General features: G+C 58.0%; 1 protein-coding gene across 28 annotated transcripts in view; it reads left to right on the forward strand.

The window, feature by feature from the left end:
• Positions 1 to 9,828, forward strand: part of Myt1l (myelin transcription factor 1 like) — a 340,605-nt gene that overhangs the window by 313,498 nt on the left and 17,279 nt on the right. The gene's annotated exons all lie outside the window — the stretch shown is intronic.

Consider the following 9,828-nt stretch of genomic DNA (forward strand, 5'->3'; position numbering starts at 1 on the left):
CAGAGGTGGCTCTAACTGCACACGCTGTCTGTAGGCCACCTCCTTGATCTCTGCTGGAACTTGCAGGAGGCCCTGCTGGAACAGAGACCCACTGTCCTAGCAGGTTTATGTCAAAACACACGAAAAAATCGCTCAGGACCCAACAGCCCACCTTAATTTTTCTTTACTTAATTTAAAAAGAAATACATGAAATTAGACTGTCTTAGAAGAGCTTTGTTTTGAGGCATGTAGCTTGTCGGGCTCCTAGGGGAGGTGACAGGCCTGAGCAGAGACAGACTTCAAAGGCCAGCAGGACGCGTTCCACTGTGTCTGAGGAGCTGGAGCCCAGGCCCCTCTGTGCAACACAAACAGTTGCCCTGGGGAGACTCTCGAGGTCTCCTTGCTGCTGCTCCTCACGTATTCCCCACAGAGACCAGTCTTGTGCACCCTGTATCCCTCTGTAAAACCACCTGGAATACAAGATGAACAGCAGAGACCGCAGAACAGGGAGAGTTCAGGACTGACACCAAACCTCCCAACACTTCAGGAGGGTGTTTTTTAAGTATTAACGAAGTCTCTGCTTAGGTGGAAACTGCAGATGCTATAAAGACACTCAAAAAGAAAGACTGAATGCCATTCCTGTCCCCTCCCCATGGCAGGTGGACCCTTGAAAGAAGAGCTCACACACAGGACACACTTGCCCCTGAGCCATTTGCCCCCTTTCACACCAACAGGTCACTTTGTCCCTTAGATCTGTGCACAAGGTCAGGGGCTTCTGTCCACAGCACAGCAAGGCCAGCAGGATGACCCTTCCTGGTTTCTTCCTGACTGACCCCACCCGTGTCTCCAAAGGGCCAGGGTTGCAGGTTCCTCTGCACACGCCTGCATGTACGCGGGCGGCCAGCTCTGCGGGACACACCCCACACAGTGCACAGGAGCGATTCCAGGCTCTCCAAGACTGGGCCAGGCCTCTGAGCAAGGCTGAGGCTCGCCAAGGGTCACTCCCAGGGAAAGTGCTCCTCTTGCTGAGGTGCTGGAGGGGTGGTGCCCACTCCTGTCTCCAAACCTGCCATCGACAGGATGACAGCCCTGAGTGGGGAGGGCAGAGAGGGGGATCCTGCCCGTGGAGGTCAGGGGCTAGGGAGGGGCCACACCCTGCCCCAGCTTCCCCAAATGCCAGCTGCTCTGCTGTGGGCTCTCACCCACCACTGGCTCACCCCCGACCTCCTTCCCCAAGGGCCATTCCAACAGGGACTCTGAGTGGATGTGCCTGGCAGCCTGCCCCACTAGCAGATGGGATCTTGGGGTGAGGTACACCTCACGAGGAAGTGACCTCCAGTGGGCACCCCCGCCCCCACCCCAGGGCTCAGCAGACACCACCCTCAGTGTCCCCAATCCTTGGAGGCCCCAGAGGCCCAGGGCATGAGTGAGACGGCCCCACCCAGGGCCAGCCACTGCCAGGCCTGGGGCCACAGCAGGTGTGGGGCTGTGATGGGAACAGCATGTCAGTCGTCTCAGGGGGGCTTCTGTGGGGCTGCAGGTGGAGAGCGGAGGCGTCCTGCACTTCCCTGCAGGGGATGGAAACTGGCACACTGCAGAGGCTGGCCTACCGTCCTCCAGGCGCGTCCGGACATGGTAGAGCAGGGCCTTCACGGGGCACGGGAAGATGGGCGTGAGGGTGGACAGGAGGCCCGTGGTGCAGCCAGAGCAGGACAGAGCCACCTTTGGTTTGGCTTTGGTGTTAAATGGTGGTGATCCCCACGTAGCACACCGTCTTAGCTGAGTTTAGACGCGGGGCTAGATGGTGTCGCGGATGTCCACCTGGCTGCCAAACATCTCCAGGACGGCTTCAGTCCCTCAAGCAGAAGCAGGTGCCCTCTAGCAACAGCTACCCATCCTCGCCCCCCACCCCATGTCACCTCCATGTCTCTAGTATGATGGTGCTAGGGACCTCATGTGAGTGGGCTCTGCTGCATTTGTCCCTCTGTGACTGGCTTATCCCCCTCAGTAGAATGTCCTAATGTCCATCCACACTGTAGCCTGTGTTGGTATTCCTGTCCTTTTGTAGGCTGGATAATGAATGCTCATTGTGTATTGACCAGTATTTTATCTGTTGAACAAGTCTCCATTTGTTTTATTAGGTAGGCTTGGTATCATTTTCTGAAAATACAGTAAAATTAATATTGGCTATGAACACAGCTAAACATGGACAACTAGACTTACTGGAGAGTTGGTCCATGCGGCCTCCAATGTTCCTGGGGCCATGGCCTTCTCCAGGCTTCCGGGGCTGCCTGGAAGCTTTCCCAAGCTTGCATACCTTGGCCATGTCCCTCTAGTGCATGGAGATGTGTGGACACTTACCTCTGCATGACCACAAACTGCCTGGGCTTCAGCAGCTAGCACAGGTTGAACAGAAGGTACAGGTCTTACTTCTCCTGTCCCCAATCACGGCATCTAAGGGATGAAGAATTACTCGTCAGCAGAGGCCAAAGTTAAAGAGTAGATGAAGCAGGGACAAAGGTCATGGCTTCTGGGCCCTGGTGCTCAATAAGTACCCTGGAAGCCATGCCCAGGGCCCGCTGTGAGCTGTGCAGTGTGGCCTCACCTCCTGGCTCCTCCTGCAGGGATCTCACTCTTTGCAACTTGGAGGCCAGGTGGGAGGTCTTCTCTCCCATCCTTTTGTCCCAAGCAAAGTCTTATCTGAATGAAGACAGAGCTCAGTTAAAGAAAATGGAAACATTTCATCTTCAGGACTGCTGGGTATTTCTAAAAAAGAAGTTCTTGATCGGCAAATCGGCCCTTCCAAATCAGATGCATCTTCAAGTACTCAGACAAATGTGTCTGCTGGCTTGGGAGCCAGGGAGCCAGGATGGATGCCCTTGCACATGGTGGGTTCAGACCCACCCAGCTAGCGCGGCCATAACAAGGCCCACTGGCCAGGTGGCAGCACGTGAACTTCAGGGGACACAAGCATTCAGACCATCGCAGAGGGAAGTCATGATGGTGTCATTTTAAATATGTCCACTTGAGATTTTGTGGCACTTTGAAGTAGAAATATGTCCATCTGACAGCTGGGCAGGGGTGGCCCAGAGAGAGCAACACCTAGTCACTCCTGACCCCCGGGCTCACAGGAACCAGGAACAGGATGGGACAAGTCACGGCCAAGCCAGCTCTGGGGGTCACTGGTGTCTGCTGGCAGGTAGACGACTGAGGCCACCAGAAAGGTGGAGATGCTGTGGCAGGAGACCAGGTGCAGCAACGTGGCAGGGCCACCAAGAGGAGGCTGTCCACCTGCAAGGGTCATGTGGCAGAGGGCCAACCAGGTGAGGCATCGAAACAAAGTTTCTCCAAACTTGAATTCATTGCTTCTGACTCTAAACCCCAAATGCTCCGGGAAGTATGCCATGCCTTTCAGAGGCCTTGGCCAGCACACGTGTCCTCTTCAGCCACCTCTGAGACCCTCTCAGGGCTTTTGCCCAGACCGTGCGAGTGAATCTGCTCATGCCTTCAGAGCTCATCACAAAGGCAGATAGACTCTTCTAGAAGCTTGTTTTGCTTGACAGTTCCCAGGAGAACTGTGGAGAACTGTCACCACACTGAGCACTTTCTTTCTGAGTTGCTGTCGTCACCTGCTTTGCCTGAGATCAGTCAGGAAAGGCTGGCCCAGCAGGACAGGTCCTCACCCACGGGTCAGATGGACAGGCACAGGAGGGCAGGCCTCTGGCACACAGTTTCCCAGGGCAACAGAGAGAGGGTGCTTAGGAGAGGATCAGGGTCCCTCTGGAGGCAGCACATGGCACCGTGGGACACATTCCTTCAGCCCAGGTGTAGCCTGGGCCAGGGACTCGGCTGCAGTGCACGGAGAGCCCAGGAGAGGGCGCCTCGCGATGCCGAGCGCCACAGAGCTTACCCTGAGGCCCGTGTGAGGAGACTGCTTTGGGTCTAGTCCCTTTCCGTGAGTGCACAGTTCACCTTCGGTGAGGACAAAAGCCAGGACTCGCACGGGCAGCGGTGCGGGACCCCACAGCATAGGCACTGGAGAAAGCCCCACCCACGAGCGAGCACCTGCCTGCAGGCCCTGCTTTCAGCCTTAGGAGACAGACCACCAGCTGGCCTCTGGAGAAGAAGAGAGTCCCGCCTTCCCAGCTCTCTGGGGACACTGCTCTCCTATGAACAGCACGGGCGGGTCTTTCTTCTCTCTGCCACGGTAAAGGATGCAGCCCCCGTCTAGACCACATGTGCAGACAGAGGAGACTCCTCTTGTCCTGTACTCAAGACCCCTGACAATCAATCCAAACTCCACCGGGGACAGGGTTGAAATTCACATGACTAGCAACTCTGATCCCTGCTGCCCACAAACCCCTGGGGCCTGCCACCTTAGAAGGCCTTCCTGCACACCCACGCTGCTTCTCTCAAGGGAAGGACCCATGCTCCCACTCTGGCTTTGGCTGTGGGCTGCAGAGGAAAGAGGAGGGCATCACCCACCGTGGCCTTTGTGCTACCTGAGCTGCTTCACAGCAGGTCTCCGACGCTCTGCCCTTCTCTGGCCTGCAGGAGTCTGGGGAGGAGGGAGGAGGACCAGGAAGACTGGGCCTCTCCAGGAGTACGGTGCCACGAGGCAGAGGAGAACACTTCCATCCAGCCAAACCCTCTGAACCTCAGGGTCTTGCTGGGGTCCTGCTCTGGGGAGACTGCCTGGCCACAGTGCAGGCCACGTCTGGGGCAAAGGCAGAAACCACACCAGTGCTAGATCCAAGCCCTCGAATCTGGTTCCACGTCTGTCTGACTGCTCAGGGGGGCTGGGTAGGCAGTGTCCACGCTGAGCCTGGCAGAACCACTGCCTGCGCCCAGGCTGAAATGCCCCAGGGGCGGGGCCTTGTCAGGGCGGACTGAGGCCCAGCCAGTCCACTGAGTTGCAAACACTGAGAAGCAAGTTCCCTCCAGCCCCCCTCCCTTTGCCCTCAGGACTGGGGCCTGTGTGGAAATCGTCTGTGGGTCTGTCCTGGGGAGGAAGCCTGCCAGCTCTGCTCACTGCCCTCTGGAGCAGGCACCCTGCTCGAGCCTGGGCCAAGCCATATATGCGAGACTCCCTCGGAGAGCACCCCAGCTGCTGAACTCCATATGTTAGCATTGGGAGGGAAGAGCTCAGATTCGGCATCTGTCCTGTGCAGTGTGCCCAGCAGGTCTGTGGGAGTTGACACCTGCAGGTCACCTCTGCCAGGCCTCCTCAGCAGGGCCACCCTGCCAGGCCACCCCTGCTAGGCCTCCTCCACCTGGCACCGCGTGTCTGGCACGGGGTCCTCCACGGGCGGAACCCAACCCACTTGCTTTTGCAGGAGTGTTTCCTCCTGAGATGCTTTCCCGTTTGCTGCCCATCATCCTGACACCCCAGGGCCAGTGAACATGCCACAGACGCCAGTGACCACAGGCTTGCTGCAGCAGAACCTCCAGCTCAGCCTCAGAGGGAACCAGCCACCCTTGGGCACAAGCACTTGGAGTGTTTTGGTTCGTTTTCTGATTAGTGCTCTGAGGGCCACAAATGTAGCAGCCTACCCCCAGCTCCACGTCTGCAGCTGGAAGTCCAGCCTAGCCTGGTACGGCTCGCCAGGCTGCAGGCCAGGTGCCTTCAGGAACGGCCTCACTGTTCTCTAATTTTCACCTCTAACTCTCCTTGAGGCAACAGTCCATTTCAGTGTCCAGTCCTCAGCAGTACCTCTGGGCACCCTGTCCTCCCAGGAGGCCTCACCAGGTCTGTGCCCTTCTCACCCCTTATCACGTCCAGCCAACAGGCCCAGGGTGCCCAGGCTGGCACACTGGAAAAAGCATCCCCCATGCCCGAGGCTTCTGAGTGCTTCAGTCTGGCCTGAGGGACAGAGGGGTGGAGTTTCTGAGGTTGCTCAATTTCAGCTGACAGATTTAAATGTAAATGACGACCTGAGGCCGGGCTACCATGGATCAGGTCTGCCAGGCATGCCAGCCACAATGCCGGCCTTTCTGCAGCTGAGAGCCCCTTCCCAGCTCCTCCCAGAAGGCCAGAGGAGATGTTCCAAGTGCATAGCCCCAGCTCCCCTCCCAGTGGTCACTATCTGTACCCAGTGGAACCCCTGATCCCTCCTGCAGCACTCAGGAGGAGGGTGCAGGTGTGCAGGGCAGAGCCTCCAGGCCACACCTGAGTGTGGGGGGACAGGAAAGATGAGGGTCCAGGTGTGCAGGGCAGAGCCCCCAGGCCACACCCCTGAGTGTGGGGGTCGGAGGCTTGAGGACAGACACTGGAAACCTCCAGGGTGGGAGGATCTAGAAGGCCCTACCTCCCCACCAGTCACCCAGCAGAGAACAGCGCAGACCCTCTCCACTCACAGGAGCAGAGGTGAGGTGCAGAGCCCACCCTCGGGACCCCAGAGCCAAGAGGAGGCACCAGTCTCCAGGAGCCCAGCCCTGGCAGAGCCAGAAGGTCCAGGGCGAAGGTTAGGCCACGGGTGCCTGAAAAGGCTGAATGGGCTTCAGGGACTGTGACCATTTGGGACAAGCCCTCGTGAAGTGCCCAAGACCAGAAGTAGGGAGCATACCTGAAGGAGGGGACCGTGAGCAAAAGGAGCCTCAGGAAACACAGGGATGCCTTTCAGAGCCACGGTCCCTCATGGGCCAGAAGAGGAGGACGGGGAGCACGGCAGGGAACCACGTTCCTGATCCAAGAAGCACACCTCTTAAAGAGTAAGTGGAAGGAGAGGTCCATCGAGAAATCTGAAACTTCAGGTTGAGGGAGTCCCCAAAAACTATGCAGAGATGGGAAAAGGATCAAATATATCTTTAAGCAAAAGTCAAGTAATCCAGGAGGTTTAATAAGCAACTAACAAGAGCTTCTCAAAATGTTGAAGAAACAGAGAAAATACAAGAAAGACTGTTACCAAAGAGGGAAAAAAAGAAAAAAAAACCCTCAGGGCCAGACTCCAGAGGACTCCCTCCCATGGGGAGTCCTCCCACGGCCACCAGGAGAAGGAGAAGAGGCTCTGTCTAGGCGGCTCCCAGAGAAGCAGAGCCCATAGGAGGTATGGCAGGGGTCACTGCAAGGACCTGCATCCTCCACCCAGCCCAGGCCAGGCCAGGCCAGGCCAGACCGAATCCTTTGGGGCCACCAGCGGGCCAGAGACTCTTGGGCAGGTGCCGACACTGCCGCCAGGGGCAGCAGTTCTTTCTGGGCAAACCTCTTTCAAACTGTCTTTCAACTATCCAGGCCAGACTCATGGGGTGTTGACAACAGTGCAGCTGACCGTAGAAGCCCACAGCCCTAAGGAAGGCCATCACAGCAATGATGGGGCTCAGAGCTGTCCAGGTCTACCTGGCTCTTTCTGGAGCCCTGTGTGGACAGGTGCTGGCCAGTTCTTCCTGGGCCACAGCAAAAGCCTTAAGAAGGTGCCCGTGGGGAGCCTCTCCAACCCCTCCCTCTCAGGTGGAGGGCCTCTCCACGGCACATGTTATACACAGCAGCCAGACCCCAGAGAGCAAACAGAAGCTGGTCCCATGAAGCAGTGAGGCTGTGCGGGGCTTGGGGCTCAAGCACGCACAGGCTGTGGCGTTACCTGCTGCTCTCCCAGTCCCTGACCTGGCCACGCCACAGATGCACCTACAGGCCAGTGGGTGGGAGAGGCCTCGGGACCCAGGCCGCCTCTGCCCCGTGGCATGGCCAAGCTGTCTTCTCCATGGCTTGAGGGCTCCCTGTCTGGCCCAGAATTTTGGAGGGGAAAACCCTGCAAGTTTTGGATGCTGGGAGGAGAAGGATTGCACGGCATCCTCCACACCAAGGCAGGGTTGGAATTTCACCAGCTCAGGAGTTTCCCTTCTGCCTGCTCCTGAACATTCCCCTGCGGGGAAGCAAATTCTAGTGAGAACCTGGATGCCAAGCACAGGTGAGGTTGGCTAGCTGTGCAGCGATGTTTGTTTATTGACAAAACACTCCTGGTCATCTCCAGGAAGTTGCAGATTAAGATAGATCTACAGCCCAGGTAAGAGGATGCTATCCTAACCCTGCTCTCTTTCTGGCATGGTGGTGGTGTGTGCAGAGCATCTCATAGATGGAGTGGTTTCAGGAAAGAATGCTGCATTATCACTGGTGAAACATCGACCATCAGAGAAACAGCTGGGGCTGGGGATGTGGCTCAAGCGGTAGCGCGCTCGCCTGGCATGTGTGCGGCCCGGGTTCGATCCTCAGCACCACATACCAACAAAGATGTTGTGTCCGCCGAAAACTAAGAAATAAATATTAAAAAAAAAAAGAAAGAGAGAGAGAGAGAGAGAAACAGCATGATCACGGTGCACTGGGCACAAAGGGGCTGCCTGCCTCCAGGGTGTTTGGCTGTGTCCACAGTGGGCTTGTGCAGGCTTGGCCTCCAACCCAATCTGTCCTCATCCTCAGGCACCTCCTATGTGTTCAGTGAACCTAAATTTCCAGAGCGACTTGGCTGCTCTCTGGGGTCACAGCACCTCCTGTCTTGCTAACCACACCCCTCAACGCTCTTCTTGCTTAGCAAATGTCAACTAAAGCTCTCAAAGCCCCCCTTTGAGCGATGTCCTGATAAAACATGGGGCCTCCCAGACCTCCCTGTGAGCCCTAAAGCGCTGGCTGGAAGCTGCACTTGAATTCCTGCCCTTGGTGCCTCATACCAGACGTCTGGGCTGGGCAGTGGAGCCGCGTGTTAACCAGACCTCCCCGGCTCTGAGATTCCAAATCCAAGATCCAAGGCCGCCCGTCTAAAGGGAGAGGTCCGGACGGTGGGAGCGGGCCTGCTCCTCAGCGCTGGGGACCTGGCTCGCCTTCCCTGGCAGGACACCGCCAGGCGCCCCACCCGCCGGCTGCGAGACAGAGTGCAGGGAATGCGAGTCGCCACCAGGTGGCAGTGCGTCCGCGGGGAGCCCGCCAGGCCCCGGGTCCGCCAGGCCCCTGCCTGGGACTCACTTCCAAATTTGACCCGCAGGGCGATGAGCTCACTGGATCGGAATGGAAGGCCCAGCGGAGCGTGTTTCAGCACCGCGCCTCGCTCTGTGCGCTGTCTTCCTAATTTAGCTTCCTGTACTCTCCCCGGGGCTGCTTACAGGATGCCTCTTGGCCACTCCCCCGGGCGGATTATTGCCCCGCAGCCCAAAGCAGCCCCTGCTCATCGGGTGTGGACTGGGAACAGCTCCCAGGTCTTGCCGGCCGCAGCGCACCTGCGGGAAGCTGGGCTCCACCTCCGCGCCTGCCCGCAGGCGCGCTCCTCCCCTGGGGCGGTCAGCGAGCTCATTCATCCCACGGCCAGCAGAGTCCCAGGGGAGGAGACACCCAGTGTGCATTACTGTTTAAATGCACTTCACAAGGACTTTTTAAAGTCGGTCAGGAAGAAGCGTGCCTTTGGAGATGGAGAGAGAGAGGCACCTCAGAGCAGCTCTGCAGCAGCCTCTCCGCGTTCCAGGGGCTGAAGACCACAGCGCGAGGCAGGGACAGTGAGGCACACGTTCATCTCCTGAGCGAGTAGACCATGGGATGACGGGGTGCTGCTGCTGCGGAGGCACCCAGAGTGGGAGGCCCCGTAGAGGAGGCCCCAAGCACCTGGTCTGCCTCTCACTGAGCACTCAGGACCCGAGGCTCAGACTCTCTGGGTGATGCCCAGGCCCTGCTCACTTGGGTCACTGGAGGAGGCGGCCATGGTGAGAGGCGGGGCAACAGGCTTTCCTGAGCCAAGTTCAGAAAGGGCAGCCTGGCCGCTGTCCTCATTCCAGGGCCTCTCCGGCAGCTACCCTAGCTGCTGCACTTCCTCCTGAAAGACCTTGGGGGAAACTTGCCCGGTCCCTGAGCAGGCCGCCCCTCCCCCCCCCCCC

The sequence above is a fragment of the Marmota marmota genome, unplaced genomic scaffold (genome assembly GCF_001458135.2).
Source record: "Marmota marmota marmota unplaced genomic scaffold, marMar, whole genome shotgun sequence".
In the NCBI taxonomy this organism is placed as follows: Eukaryota; Metazoa; Chordata; class Mammalia; order Rodentia; family Sciuridae; genus Marmota; species Marmota marmota.